The following is a 12,973-nucleotide window of genomic DNA, read 5'->3' as shown; positions in this document are numbered from 1 at the left end:
GAAAGCAGCTTAAAATTCAATAAATATCAATGTTTATTGGAGGCAGATTTGCTGTGCTTTGGAGGTTTTAAAGCCAGATGCACTTTATTAGAAAATCTTGTATGCAAATAGAAATGTTTACATAGCATCCAATTTCAGAAATCAGGTACTCGTTCCATGGTATGGATTACTGCTACTTAAACTTTTTGGTTAGTAAAGTACAGCACAGGAAATATAGTCAATAGTATTATAACTATGTACAGTGCCATGTGGACACTGGAAATATTGGAGAAACACTCTGTAAAGTACATGATTGTCTAACTGGAAACTACACAAAATAATGTAATTGAAAGACAATTTAAAAATGTTCAAAAAGAAAAAAGAGTTTTGATTACAAAGGAGTATAAAATTTTACCAAATGATTTTTGGCCACAGTGATAATTTTTTTTTTTTTTTGGGGGGGGGAACTATGGTGAAAATTTTTAAAAAAAATGTTTTTGGTTATTTTTTAGTGCTAAAAGTTGAAATATCTGTCAAGGAAGTGTGGCTAGAAAGATAAGTTTATATAATGAATATTTTCCTGAAAGTGACAAGTTTATCTTCCAAGTTTTTGTATAAAATGTCCCAAGAGGAAATTACTGGGTGGGATGATGGGAGTGACTGTTTTTTCACCCTAGGGAGTCACTGCTCCTCTGAAATCTAGAACAAAGCCTTTCACTTCTCCAGCCCCTCTGCTGCTTGTACACTTAGAGCCCTTTAAAGGCACTGTCAGTCCCTATCCGCTCTTCAAAGCCATGATGTGCCAAAGTTTCACTGTAAGAACAGATAAATCTTCCCACACTCCAAGGTCTACATTCTTTGTTGTCATATTTTGTCCTTTCCTGCCATCAGCCTGAGTCCTCCTTGCTCAGAATTTTCTAGGACATGTAGAATCCTTGGGGTATTATTTATGCTGTGACTGGTCAGGAAATAGGAAAAGGAACCACACTGGCCACATTTAGCTACTTGGGGAAGTTTTAGTCTATGCAAATAAAAATGGCACATATACAAAAAAAGCAGGAGATGCTTTATGGATGATTGCTTCAGAAAATGTATCACTCTAGTTATGTAGATTTTAGTGGAAAAAGCAAGGCAACTTTGTGGGGATCTTTAGGTCTTTGGCTCAGCCACCAACTAGTTGTGAAACTGTGGCTCATTTTTACTTGGCCTTTCTTCACCTTAATGTCTTATCAGTGAAAGGAAAGGACTAGAATAGAACAAGGATATGAACTTGAGGTGATCCAAGGATGATTTCTAGGCATGTTTAAATGTTATGCATAACACAAAAAAGTTAAAATCAATAGATAACCTTGAAGGTCCTTTCTAAATAACTCTAGAATATCATGACTTGAATCAACTTTGCCAAATAAACTCAATGTTTTGAACTCTGACTCTGGTGACCTTAATATTCAGGTCTTCTCAAAAGCCCCTACCCAAGGAATGTTGTCCCCGATCAGCTCCTCTAATCCCCATCACCAATCATTCTCTAACCCTTTATCTGCACTATGACATTATATCTTGCATTTGCTTATTGTCGAACTTCCCTCTTCTAGGATGTATGTGCCATGCAAAATGCATTTTCTCTTTTCTGTTTTTTTTTCTCCCCCAAATGCTGGATTTATTCCCAGAGACTGGCATGATGGCTGACAAGTATTAAGTGCTCAAAAAAAAAATAAACAAATCTCTTGAATGTATTAGTTTTTTAAAAATCCGTAAAAGTCAGTACAAAAACTCAAGTATGTTACTTTTCTTTTTAAGAAGTCTTGCTAAGAACCATGCACTCTACTAAGCATTTTATAAGCATATCTATCTTACGTAATCTTCACATGGTCACTTTAAGTCAAGTTTTCCAATCTTTAGAGCCTTTAATAAAAGAACACATCTGGGGAAAGGAGCCAGGCAGTACATATACTGTAGAAGAAAGTTGCTTTATCAAGTGCCAGATGTGCCATTAACTTGTGGAGTTTGCCTAGATAAGCCACATATCCCACTGCAAACTTAGTTTCCACATTTTATCATGGGAATAATACTTGGCTCATCTACTGAAGGTCATCAATAAAGGTGAATAATTTATAAATGCTTTCCAAGTTAGAAGTGATGTACAAATGTATAATATACCAAGTAATGCGGGGGTCCCTGTAAAGTATTTCAGGAGAGATTTGCTATACGCTGTTGGGAGAAGGCATGAAAACAGGGGACATCTGTAAAGTGTCCTCTGACACACGGCCACAGCATCTAGGAGCCAGGAGGACTCGGTAAAGGCTCCTACTCTGTAGGATGATGGCTAGGCTAACTCCTCTCCCTCAGATTGCGTTACCCATACAGAAGAAAGTCCAAAATCTAGCCTGGGACCAACCTTTCTGCATGCTGAAATTCATAACCTCCTCCTGGGAAGAAATTAGCATTTTTCAATAAAACATGAAATACTTCTTTTCCAATGTGATTGAGACTTATTCTTAGAAACCACTCACCCACTGACTTAGCTGACTATCAGTCAAGCATCTGGTGATTTTTTAACCAATGTTTTTCTTTTTTTGTATCTAGTCTAACAGTGGGTATAAAAATTATGTAACTGTTCTAGGAGAGTTTGTTCATGTATTCTTAAAATGGATGATGATCAAATCACATTGGTATCAAATTAGCTTCTGTTGGATACATATATAAAAGAGTGCCATGCATTAGCCAGGCTCTTTCCCTTTTGAATGCTACTACCCACCAAGAGGAAATCTTTAAATTGGTCTAATAGGAGGCTTTTGCTTTAAAGTTGATAGCTAATTTGACTGAAAAGTTTTCTTTAGCAGTCAAACCAATTCACCTTTAAACAGGGCATTTTGGGGGTTGGGGACCCTTTTTGTGTTTTGTTTTGGTGGTTTTGTGTTTTGTGGGGTTTTTTTTGGAGGAAGACGTACTCTGAAATCATTTATTTCCAGATCATCTGCTTCAAAATGTCTATCTGTGTCTATCTGCTTCAAAACAACTGATGTCCCGTTGGTTCTTTCTAGCCATCCCCTTTCCTCCCTTTTCACATTTATCCTTTTCCCACATTCAAAAGAAAGGCATGCATATCACTGCTTAGGAGTCTGCGTATAGCACACTGTCCTGGGGAGTGAAAATCCCCAGGGCCCACCCAGAGGGCCACTTTGGAGTGCCTGTAGGGTTATAGAGGTTAAGGAAGTGAGTGACTTCCATGACTAAGAAACAAATCCTTTGGGGAGTCAGGGGAAAGTTTCCATTTCTTTGCTTGGAGCAACACTGGAGAAAGAGCTAATTAAGTTGTTAGCAAAAAACAAAATCACTTTTATGATCAATCACTACATAACTTTTGGCATAGAACTCAGGAGTTTAAAACATAGGGTTGGGATTATACTGCTTTTGTGCAAGTATTTCATAAACAGCTTATATTTTAAAAGCAGCACATGATTTAATATGAAGCCAAGCTTACTCTATCAATAAGTAATATTTAGTTATGCATAAATAAACTATTTTTAAGTCCCAGGCACCTCATTGAGAGAAAATTTTCCAATAAAATTTTATCTATGCCTAATAATGATTCATCAAAATTCTAATGTGATTGTTCTGATCAATTGTACACTAAAAAAAAATCATAATTTAATCTAAAAGAAATTTTATTTAACAGGGACTTCTTGTCACAAAAACTTAAAAAAATAAAAATGTAGTATTTGCAGTGTGTGTGTCACAAGAGTAGGATAAGGTAATCAATGAAAGATTTTCAAACATAATAATGTTACTTTGGGATTAAGTTTAATAAGAATAGAGGAATGATGTGAATCTCATGAGGGAAACAAATATGCAAAATTCCCAACTTTTCTAGAAGAGCTTATTCATGTACTTTTAAAATAGATGATATGGAAAATAGGAAGTCATCTTGGTATTAATTTAGCTTCTATTGGACATATTAACAAGAATTTTTAAAATCAATATTTATAATATTGGAAAGTCATCTTTTACAACTATTTAAAAATCATGATAAAAATTTAGACATTACATTTTAACATGTATGAATAGAGCACATAGTTTTTCTAAACACTTTTAGGGGGTCCTGGGAAAAAAAACATTAGGAGACACTGTTCTAAACCGTCTGAAAGCCAAGAACGTGTGCTGACCATCTAACATTCTTACTTCATATAGAAAGACAAAGCAAGGATTATTTCAGAAAAGAGTAAAAGCAGTCTAAAGCATTCCCTGTAAATTGGCAAATGCAGAACTCTGAACACGGTATATGTTCAATAAACTCTAGCTCATTAACAAAATATTTTGGCCATTCAACTGATATCTATTAACGGCATAAATACAATATGCCTTTCTACCTCTAAACTTCAGGGAGAGCTTTCAAATTTTAGTCAAATACCCGTCAAAAGTATGTTATTGAAACAAAGCCCTGGATTAGGTAATAAGCAAGCTGAATTTTATTCCCTAATTCTTTCCCAGATCTCCATTTACATGCCAAGTATTATGCTGGCCCAGGAAGCCCGGGAGATGAACAAAATAATCTTTATCGTGAAGGAAGACCTAGGAGGAAGCACAGCTGTTCTCGGGCTCAGGATTATAGTAGGAACCCAGGCTCAGAGGCAGCACAGAGGAGGGAATGAGGAGCTCCAGGGGTTGGAAGGAAAGTGTTGTGAATAATCTTTGAGAATAGGTAGGTATGCTGGAACTGATTTTAGAAAGACAGGCAGGTGTTTGAAGAGGGGACACGAGCCTCCCAGATGGAGGGAAGGAAGAAAGCCGTGGAGTGCAACTGTCTTCCTCCCTGCACTGAAAATAGTTGAGGCTGGTGTATGAGGTTGCAACTGTGCATGCTGTGTCCGTGGCACATGATCTGTTGATTAAGAAACGACAGGGTGGCAAGAGGTGAAGCTGGAGAGCTGCAGAAGTCAACAAAGGGAGACTTTACTATATGGCTCACCAAGGAGTTTGGACTTGATCCTGTGGCAAAGCAAGTCATTAAAGGTTATTAAACTGGGCAGTTATAAGATTTGCCTCTCAGAAATATTACATTGGTGTGTAGAAGACAGGAAAGACTACAAACTGAACTATTGGTTGGAAGACAATTAGCAGTGATCCTGGAAAAGACTCAGGACAGCAAAGGGGCTGTGTAGGGAAGGTGCTGATGGGAGGAACCTTAAGAATATGGTCGCTGGACAAGTTTCTTAGCAACTGTAGAAGGAGCAGTTTAGGGGGAAATGGAACAGAGACAAGCCTAGGATGAGTTCTACAATTCTCTGGGTCATGTAACTGGGTAAAAAACATTGTTATTGAAAAATATGGAATCTAAAGATGAATAGCCTGTTTAGGGGAAAAGAAAGAACCTTCAGTCTACCAACTTCAGGCCTTCATTTGTTCTACGAGGCAGGTTCCATAGGTATTATTGGCCCCATTTTATTCTCAAAGGGGTAAAATTATTTGCCAATATCACATGTAGCAGCTTGAGAAGCTTACTGAAAACCAGGCTTAAGAGTAGGTACACAGGGAGACAGGTTCACGCTTTCACAGAACTTATATTTTAATTGATGGGGTTAAAGGGAATAGAAGACAAACCAGCAAGCAAACAAAAAGCCGAGGTCTGAAAGACAACAATGGGGGCAGGTATGGGTGGTCAGGGAAGGTATCTCAGAGGCTACATCTGAGTTGACTCCTCATAGCGGAGAAGGAAGCAGTCATGCAAATTCATAAGGAAAGAGCATTCAATGTAGAGAAGAGCAATGAGAAGTCCCCGAGGTAGGAACAAGCCTGGTGAGGGAGGAATTCCAAATGTGTGGCAAGTGGGGGGCAAGAGCGAGTCCCAGGTGCAAGGGCGTTTCTGGGAGGGTGAAAGAGAAAGGCCGGTGGCACCTTAGGGTGGTGCAGGCACAGCACAGACTCTCTTGGGCAAGCCTGGGAACCTGAGCCCATGCACAACACTGCGTCTGTGGACCTGCATCATGACTCACAAAGTCTTTTGGAAGACAGATCACTGCTCAGTTGAGGACTGCCTATTTCGGCACTGAAACAGGGCCAGGAACAAACTCATTTAGTTTTGCCTTGAGAGATGAACTTTAAAATCTTGAGATGAACAGAACTTATTCATCTTAAATTTATCTACTCAGAGCAAGAAACAACTTGCAGTCCAATGGCAGGCAGCTCTGCCCCTGAGGCTCGTCATGCCCCACCACCTCCAAGGCTCTCAAAGGGATGAGAGACATTTCTCCCATTGGCTCAGCTGGACAGGGCAAGGGGAAATGGTGGCCTACTGTCAATATGTGGAGCTGGGCTCCTGCCTATACAAACCTGAGAGCTTAGAAGGGACTGGATTGCTGGTGCTGCCCGCTGGCCCTGAGAGGCCATCCCAGCACATCAGTCCAGCCAGTTCTCTGGAACACACTGCCCATACCTCCCATCCTGTGGTCATTTTTTCACTACTGCTTTATGTAAAGAGCTGCCAATTCCGCCAACAGTCTTTCATATGGCCCCCATCCAGGCAAATGGCTTCAAACTCCATTTGCGAAGGGTGATACAGATCAAGCCTCTGACCTTCTCTGAAAAGATCCTACTTTACTGCCAACTCTCTCCAATGCATCTGCCTGTTGTATCTAAAAGTACCTATATTTAAAGTTTGTCGATGTAGCTCCTTTCAGAGAATCACACCGAGAAGATATATTATTATATACACATATTTCAAAGATGGCTCCAAACATTATGAAATGCCTTCTCTGTAATGGTGTTGGAACCCGTGGCACATTCTGGTTCTTGCCTAAGGGCAGGCTCAGGTCATGTCTGAGCTCATTTCAAACCACACTCCTGAGCTTTGCAGCTCACCGGCCAATGTTTTGTTCCTACAGACTCCATTCAACCTCCAACCATGAGGCATTTGCATGTGCTTTCACTGCAGCTGTATGACTCCTTCCTGACAACTTTCATAGTGGCATTTAAAATATATATATATATATCAGGGGTCCTCAAACTACGGCCCGCGGGCCACATGCAAATACAAATATTGTATTTGTTCCCGTTTTGGTTTTTTACTTCAAAATAAGATATGTGCAGTGTGCATAGAAATTTGTTCATAGTACTTTTTAAACTATAGTCCGGCCCTCCAACGATCTGAGGGACAGTGAACTGGCCCCCCGTTTAAAAAGTTTGAGGACCCCTGAGGTGTGTGTGTGTATAATTGATTTTAGAGAGGAAGGGAGAGGGAGAGAGAGAGAGAAACATCAATGATAAAAATAATCAGCTGCCTCCTGCATCACCCCCCTCACCTCCCATCCCCACTGGGGATGAGCCGCAACCTGGGCATGTGCCCTTAGCGGGAATCTAACAGTGACCTCCTGGTTCATAGGTCAATGCTCAACCACTGAATCACGCCAGTTGGGATATAGTGGCATTTTTTTTATTTATTTGCTGACTCTTCCAGTAAACTGCAACTTTCATGATGGCAGGGAATACATTTGTGCTTGCCACTGTAGTCCCAGAACCTAGCATAGTGTCTGGCACAAAGTAGACAGTTAATAAATAGCTGCTGAAAATACTATGAAACATATACAATCATGGAAATGTTTCAGCTTCTGAGAGTGAAACAGCCCCAAATTATCAAATCAAGGCTGATAAAGCTTAAGGTTGAGCTATTCTGTTATTTTAAAAATATAGGAAAGATTTTGCTGTTATTTGGGCTTAAACTGATTATGGAGACAATTCTCAAAACAGTTTGACTAATAATTTAATAATACTCATTTGGAATATATATGGAAATGACCACTATTAATATATTTTTTTAATGGAATGAGTTCATTTTCAAAAAGCTTCACCCAGGTTAAGCCAAATTAAAAAAGAAAAGCTACTGCTTACTTTATCAGGTACAGTATTAAACATTCTATACACATGTTTTTCATTTAATTCTCATATCTGATTATTACTCCCAGTGCACAGATGAGGAAATTGAGGGTGCGGAGAGGCGGAGGTTACACACTGAGTGGCAAAGCCAGGAGTCACATCTGGGTCTATTTGATTCCAAGAGCTATGTTTTTCATCTAAGCCATGTTTTAAGCTAAGAAATAAATGCTGACATTGAGTAATAATGTGTTGCCCTCTCCTATGTAAAGGTACAAGCATACAATCTGATACCACCAACTGGGCAAATGCCTAACTACTTAAAATAGGGTTTGGATGCCAATGATGTTGCAACAGGGAAACTAGGCAATTCCTGAAAGAGGAACAAGGAGGAATATGAACTAACATTGACTGAAAACTTGTGTTATGCCAGACACTGTATTAGATAGTTTCATGTATAATATTTCTTTTAATTGTTAGGAATCCTGTGTGATGGGTAATATTGGTCAAGAAAGAGTTGCAGAGGAACTGTGGTGTTTGGCTACCCAGTGTTCATTCTCTCCTTTTTCCTAAGGAGGTGAACCTCCCACATTTTAGCTGGGCATAAGGCTATCTGAAATAAGGACAATATTATGACATCTCTACTCCAGCTAGGTGAGGCCACATCACCAAGTTCTGGCCAATGAGATGTAACAAGAAGTATATGACAGCCTCAGAAACGTTCCTTAAGAGACCTTCCTTAAGAAAGGCTTTTGCCTTTCCTCTCTCTCCTTCCCTTCGTTCTACTACAGTACTTGAACCTGGATGTGATGGCTGAAGCTCCACCGAGGACCATGAAGTTGAGGGCCTCGCCTGCGGTATGATAGATCTAAAAGGTGGAACTGGCCTAGGTCTCAGAAGACTGTAAAACCATCATGCCAGCCCTGGAGTGTTCCTCTGTAAACTTTTTTTTTCTTTTTTAGTGTGAAAGAGAAACAAACGTCACTTTGTTTAAGCCATTGTTCTCTGCGGTCTCTGTAATTGGCAGCTAATCTTAACTAACCCAGCAACTCATCCAAACCCAGACCTGCAAAGTCCATGCTCTTAGGCAGAAGCCTGAAGAACTCCTACTTACAATTTGCAATAGATTGGGGGTGGGGGTGGTATGAAAATACTGCAGAGGAGTTTGACCGAGGAAGGGAGGTATGAATATGCTCTCAAATTGGCACACTTGAGAAACGATCAGAAGGAATATGCTAGTTGACAGTGAAGAATTTCGCCTCCCTCAGAGACGGGCAGAGGATGATCTCAGGTACCTGCATGGAGCTGGAACCAGAAGGGGAATAGAAGCTGTGCAGCTGGTAGCTTCTGTGAAAGATGCTGCTGGCTGAGGAGCAGGCATTGTAGAATGGAGCTCTGGAAATGGCCACAGGATCAGAGAGGCAAGAAGAGTTACAAGAAACTCTGAAGTGAAGAAGTAGGAGATGAAGTTCAAAGATACAGTCTGGAAAAGCACAAGCAGATTGACCCATATCAACGACAGCATGAAGGTCAAAAGGCAAAAGGAAAGATCAAGGTTGAAACTCTGACAACTTACTCATTTCCTTTACACAATTCACAACACCACCGACGTGCATTTAAATTATGTTGGAGTGGAGTAGAATCCTCAGTGAAAGGCAGTTGTAGAACAGGGGTTTTAGTATTACCCTTTGTTGAATTTCTAAATCAACAGCAGTGTTAAGATCTTTGAAGAGAGATTCAGTGACTGCAGTTAGGCCTACTTTTATTTAAGATCGTAATGACCCAGAGAAGAAAAAAAAAAATAAGCTATGCCCGCCAAAGAGAGTATTTTAAATACTAGAAAAAACTATCATAAAGGTATGTTGGAAATTTAGAAGCTACAGATAGAAAAAAGAGTGGAAATAGGCAATGGCAATGGAAGAAAAAGCAGCAATATGAAAACAGACATGGCACAAATTAGAAGGCATTTTACAACTGGTTAAATAAATTGTGCTATAATTGGGCCTCTCAAATTCGTTCTGGTTGGTCACAGGTCTAAACTGCTGCAGGATCCTGTGCTCTGGAGGCAGGACAACAGGGAGAGACATGCTTCCTACATGGAAAGCAATGCAAATCATTCCACCAAGTCAGGAGTAACACGTCAGATTCAGCATACGTTCGTTACTGAAATATCAGTGTAGGCTAGAAGGATGTTGAAAAGGAGAACAAAAATAAAATTCAGGCCCTCGCTGGTTTGGCTCAGTGGATGGAGCGTCAGCCTGTGGACTGAAGGGTCCCAAGTTTGGTTTCGGTCAAGGGCACATGCCCGGGTTGCTGGCTGGATCCCCAGTAGGACGTGCAGGAGGCAGCAGCTTAATGATTCTCTCTTATCGTTGATGTTTCTCTTTCTCCCTCTCCCTTCCTCTCTAAAGATAAAAAAAAAAAAAAAATCAATAATGAACATATCATCAGCTGAGGATTAAAAAAAATAAAGTCATGCAGGCAATGGTTAGGGATCCTCCCATCTTCTCTCAGAGGACTTTCAGAGGAAACTCACTTTTAAATGGCATAATAATAAATAAAATTCAGAAATTCAATCTTGAGAGACAGTAAATGGAAACCGGGGATTAGATTAAATAGACTATTTTTATATGGGCAGCAAAATCAAAAAGGAACATAAAAATACTCATATGCCATCAAAAAGGATTTGAAAATTAAAAAATAAAAACTTGTTTACAAATAAAAACTTTGGTTAAAGCAAGAATCTCCTAAATATATTTGCCCCTCTCAATCTCAGAAAACAAAACCAAAAAATTACAAATTTCAGACCACTGCAGGAAAATACCCACACAGTCTAAACAAAATGATACTGTTGTCAACATAGGTTCATCCACTGTAACAAATGGACCACTCCGGGGTGGGGCATGATGATATAGGGGGAGGTTATAAGTGAGTAGGGGCAGGGGGAGGGGGTATATGTGAAATCTCTGCACTTTACTCTCAATTTTGCTGTGAATCTAAAACTACCCTAAAGAATAAAGTCTATTAAATAAAAAACTTGGACAACCTGGTACCTTTTCATCAACATAATGAATGTTGCTTTCATTATGAGGATTCTGAATAATACTGTCAACAATAAAATTAAATCAAATTTAAAAAATAAAGAAGAAAACAGCAACGGGGATGGTCTTCAAAAAGCAGATTTTAACTCGTCAAATGAAATCACTCCAGATGTGAAAACATTCATGTTGGGCTGGACGTGTCAGAATACCTTTCCAACCGAAGAAACACAGTAAGTTTCAAAGAACAGTAAATTTCATTTTAACATTTTTTTTTTCTGTAAGAAAAACATTTTGTGGGGATAGTAGGTATAAGAAAAGTGCCACGATTCAACTGTGGACTCAGTGACAACTCTGCCCACTTCACTACCTGAACTAAGAGAATAGCAGACTATTAGGGTTTATAATCTTCAATCACACTGGCCCAATTACATCAGAGATTAGCTGTCATTTGCCTTCAAGAGTGAAGCTGCGGATTAGGAACGCCAGGGGCCAAAGAAAGTCACCGTGGCACCCTCGACTCAGAGAGCATTGGGGGTTCGCAGGGAGATGTAACCTGAACACATGCAGGGTACAGGAATGATACTGCCGTTTGGATTCTTCTGTGCGCTTCAACCCTACACTTGTGTTTAGGAGACAGGACAGTCTGATAACGACACATGTCATTTAACTGCTTCTTAGAAAGAGGGGAACACATTTCCCATTTTAAGTTGGCTGCATGTTTGCACACTGAGAAGTTTCATAGCGATATCTTTTTACAAATTTTTTTTTTTTAAGTCTTTAGGCAAGGCAAATTTATTGAAGGAAGTTCACGTGTAAGTTGCTTTTAAATTTAGTTTTGCTCTTGTCTTGGGGGGAGGTGAGAAGGGGTGCTAAGAGGGTGTCTTTCTGACCACAAAGAAAGGTCTTCCACAGAAGTCATCTAAGGGCAACCTATGGACTTTGGGCAGTCGGTTGAGGATACAGAGTAATGAAGAAACAATGCCTCCTCCCTTCTGACGTCTCAGCACCTGCCCACTGCCCCCCGCGAGGAGGAAACTCTTAGCTTCTCTCTTAGGCTGCCCCCTTCTCCAGCTAACAGACGGATGCCAACACCACCATCACACTGGAGGGGAACAATGAGTGTCCAATGAGCACAAAATGTTTGTCAACAGCGCGAGGGCAGGGGGCACAGGAGAGCGACCCCACGCGTACTCCCCGGGGAGAGTGCTCATCACCCCGGGGCGAGACCCCAGCCTGCACAACCAGAACCGCGCCCCCACGCCGCCCCGGGACCCACATTCAGGTGCAGCGCCCGGAACGCCGGGCAGAGCGCGGACCGCCTCGCTGCGGACGGGGACGAGGGAGCGGCGAGGCCGTGACTCTTGGCTCCGGCGCGGCCAGCCGCCCGCACGCCCAGCTCGCAAGGGAGGGTGGACAGGTAACCGCACCTGTTCGGCCACCCCCACCTGCTGCGCCCCCTCACCCCGTCCTCAACCTCCAGCACCGGGGGCCGGTCGGCACCTCTTCCGCGAGCAGGGGCGTCCCACCCCGACCTACCTGCGCGAGTCCAGCCCCCGACGCCCGCGCCACCGCGGCGGCAGCCCTGCGCCACTCGGGGCGCGCAGGCGGCGGCCCGGCGCCCGCACTCCGTCCGCTGCCGGCGGCCGCGGGCTCAGCGGGAAGCCCCAGCGCTGGCCGGCGCGCCGCCTCCGACCGGCTCCATTGTGACGCGGCGCCTTCCGCCGGCCAATCGCGGCGCCGCGGCGCGAACCGCTGACTAAGTTCGCGGGCGGAGGAGGAGGGGACTGGGCGGGGGCGGAGGCGGCGGCGCGGGGGGCGGGGGCGGTGTCCGAGGAGGAGGAGGAAGAAGAGGGGAGAGAGCTTGCGGCGGCTCCGGTAGCTGCTCCTGCTGTTAAATGTCCGGTCGCCTCGGCCCCGGACTGCGGGGGCCGGTGGCGCACCCCGCGCCGGTGCAAACAAAGCGCAGCTGCCACCGCCATGCGGCCGCCCGCCGGCCGCTCTCTGGTTCGCCGGCCACACATCGCCCGGTGGCGGGGGACGCAGGGGGTGTTTTCTAAAGACGCGGGGGAGAGGCACACCGTGTGGGGGAC

General features: G+C 42.5%; 1 protein-coding gene across 9 annotated transcripts in view; it reads right to left on the bottom strand.

Moving 5' to 3' along the window:
* LRRC8B (leucine rich repeat containing 8 VRAC subunit B) overlaps positions 1 to 12,552 on the bottom strand; it is an 80,231-nt gene extending 67,679 nt beyond the window's left edge. For 5 of the 9 annotated variants that reach the window (XM_036352267.1, XM_036352268.1, XM_036352259.1 and 2 more), the window contains exon 1: positions 12,420 to 12,552. The gene's annotated coding sequence lies outside the window, so the exon portion shown is untranslated. The remainder of the gene's footprint in view (positions 1 to 12,419) is intronic. The other 4 variants (XM_036352261.1, XM_036352260.1, XM_036352265.1 and 1 more) reach the window with 2 other exon arrangements.
* Positions 12,553 to 12,973: the final 421 nt, after the last annotated feature.

Source organism: Myotis myotis, unplaced genomic scaffold (genome assembly GCF_014108235.1).
Source record: "Myotis myotis isolate mMyoMyo1 unplaced genomic scaffold, mMyoMyo1.p scaffold_m19_p_2, whole genome shotgun sequence".
Lineage (NCBI taxonomy): Eukaryota > Metazoa > Chordata > Mammalia > Chiroptera > Vespertilionidae > Myotis > Myotis myotis.
The sequence above is the reverse complement of the archived record's forward strand: the minus strand, read 5'-3'. Positions and strand labels throughout refer to the sequence as shown.